This window comes from Poecilia latipinna, unplaced genomic scaffold (genome assembly GCF_001443285.1).
Source record: "Poecilia latipinna isolate Pla-1442-1.1 unplaced genomic scaffold, P_latipinna-1.0 Scaffold448, whole genome shotgun sequence".
In the NCBI taxonomy this organism is placed as follows: domain Eukaryota; kingdom Metazoa; phylum Chordata; class Actinopteri; order Cyprinodontiformes; family Poeciliidae; genus Poecilia; species Poecilia latipinna.
In genome coordinates this window covers 194,755-197,722 of record NW_015113064.1, presented here as the reverse complement: position 1 = coordinate 197,722, position 2,968 = coordinate 194,755, and positions in this window count along the sequence as shown.

The following is a 2,968-nucleotide window of genomic DNA, read 5'->3' as shown; positions in this document are numbered from 1 at the left end:
TAGTATTTGGTGTTTAAACAGTTTGAAATGAGCTTTTACTTAACCCTCTGATGCGTAACTGGGTCCTTTTTGACCCGGTGAGGTCATCTTTTTGCAATATCTTTGTAATGAAAAGTTTCAATCACTTCATATTCCAGGTATTCCTCAAGAAACATGTTATTGATATCATGCAATTCAAATTTTTAATTTACCTTTTATACATTTTAAGAAATAGCATGTTTTATGTTACTACCCCATTCTTCCGTGAGTGGGTCCAAAATGACCCGCATTCATTTCCTATGGAATTTAATGGGAATCTTTGTTTCTTACCAACTGTGACTGTCAGGAAAAAAACAACATTTTGTTAACCGAACACACTGAGACCTAAGTGTCACCCCTGAATAATATTATTTTACACAGCAAGAACTCTTACATATAAGTATTATCTTTATTTTTTATCTCACATATGTGTTTGTGTGTCAATCATGAGTACTGTGACAGCGTTATTGTCACAAATCAACATATTAGCCTTCTTCAAAGTTAGCCAACACTAGTTATCTAACCAACTAGCTAACATTACCACCTATACTTTATTGTGCATGTGTATTATTTGTGTGTGTATCTGTGTGTGTGTGTCTGACACCCTGGATGAGAAAACCAAGAGAGAGAATGTGTTGAATGACATACAGAACCTGTTGATCAATGTGATCAAGGTTCTTTCTTTTATCATCTCAATAAATAAAATAAAAATTCATAGCTACAGAAATAAATGCTTAAATAAATGAGCCAGAAAAGTATAGAGTGCCTTCTTTGGGTCTATGGTCATGAGCGTTGGGTCATGTCCGGATACAAGCGGCCAAAATTAGTTTTCCCTGTAGGGTGTCTGGGCTCTCCCTTAGAGATAGGGTGAGANTGGGGAAGACCCAGGACACGCTGACGATGTTTCTCAGCTGGTCTAGGAACGCCATGGGTTCCCCCAGAGGAGCTGGAACAAGCGGCTGGGGAGAGCGAACTCTGAGCCTCCTTACTTAGGCTGCTGACCCCACGACCCGACCACGGATAAACGGAAGATGGATGGATGGATGGATGGATGGATGGATGGATGGATGGATGGATGGATGGATAAATAAATGCTCACACATACATACACTCACATGTGTGATGTACACAGCATAATAGAATAGAGACAGTAATGTTAGCTAGCTTGGCTAGCTAGCTAGTTTCAAGAAACATGCTCTTTTGCAGCCCCCCATGCCCACACACACACACCCACACACATAATGGATGCTAACATTGTCCATTATTGACATTTCATCATCATTGTTGTAAAATTGCTGTTTTTGTCATTTTGTTTTAAAAATGTTCTACAAATTGTCAGAAGTGTTCTACAAATTGTTCTAAAAACGTTTAAAATAGTGAAAAATGAAAATATTTCAAACATGAAATAACTTGTGTGAAATAAAACACAGTAGAAAGTATTATGCAAAACATTATTTTGAATCAAAATGACAAAAGTAGCATAAAAACACATTGATTGTAACCCGGGTCAAAAAGGACCCAGTCACAGAAGACTGTATAGTCAGTCACTCACGCATCAGAGGGTTAACATGCCTCACCTGTTCTGTAACGCTGCCGCCACGCTTTTGGCTACTTTTGCAATGTGATTTTTAATAACATCCACTCAGGCAGTTCTGGGTAGTGATATGGTTATGAGTGGGTTTGAGTGGAGCTCCTGACAACACATCTGTGTCTCACCTAATGATGGAACTTATTAATTAAAAAAAAAAAAAAAAAAAAAAAAAAAAACATTTGCACAGATTAAATCAATAATGTTTTTACATAATGATATATTTAAAGTTAACTTAAACGAGCTTGTAATGCACTTTATTATTCTGGAAATGCAATTTTATTAATTGACATGAACTCATTGTGTTGTCAGAAGATGAAATTCAGTTCTCTGTCTTCTCTTCAGCAAAGCCACAGTGTTGTCAGAACTTGTGTTAAAAGTATTTTTGTGCTGACTTTCAAAATTGCTGTTAAAGTCCAACTTTTCCCAAACTCTGTTTTGTATTAGACAAGGGAAAAATAACACATGTTTATACCTTTTATCTCTGCCTAAAGATGTATTTTTTCATCTTTACAAAGTTGAAGTGTTCCAGTTAAATGTCTTTGCTGAATTGCATAATGAGAACCGGCATAATTGTTTGAGATTTAAAAGCTTTCCTTGCACGGCAGACACACTGTAAGATAACATTATTAGGCGTGCCATTAGGCTACCCTGGGAGACAGCAGGTAGTGTGTGAAACTGCTAAAATATGCATTATTTGGAAATCTATTAGAAGAGGAGAAACTTAATAATATCCACCTTTGCTATCATGCAAAAATGTTAGAAAAAAATGTGGAAAAAAAAAAAAAAAACTGACTTGGTCTGTTTCTGTTGTTTGTGTCATGTGGCTGAAAATGAGGAGAAAACTGTTGGTTAGACAGACTTCATTAAAACTAATGGGGCGCACGTTATTGCAGATTGATGAGAGTCAGGATGAGATTTGATGCTGTTCCAATGCTTCCAATTTTTCTTCATGTTACCAACACGTAAATGACCCTCTGTATGGCGCGGAAAACACCCAGCCTTAGCCCATGCGTAATAAGCTCAATGAGGTCTCCCATAAATCATTCTAATTGAAAGGGTTCCTCCCTGGCTGCTACTTAAAAGACACCTCACAGACACAGACAGGGAGAACAATCCCCGAGTCTCCATCTGAACTCCAGATGAACTAGAGACGAGAACCCTCTTTGGCTGACTGGAGCGGAGATGACGCATCAGAAGGGAATGTTGTGACCCGAGAAGTTCAGATATGTAATCATTTGATTTCAAGAATGCCGTTTGGAGCTTTGACGTCCTTCTGGGTAAAAAAAAAAAAAAAAAAAAAAGGTTAAAACAAAACCCTTTTTTTAAAAAAAAAAATGTTTTTTCCAAATTTTTCGGGGG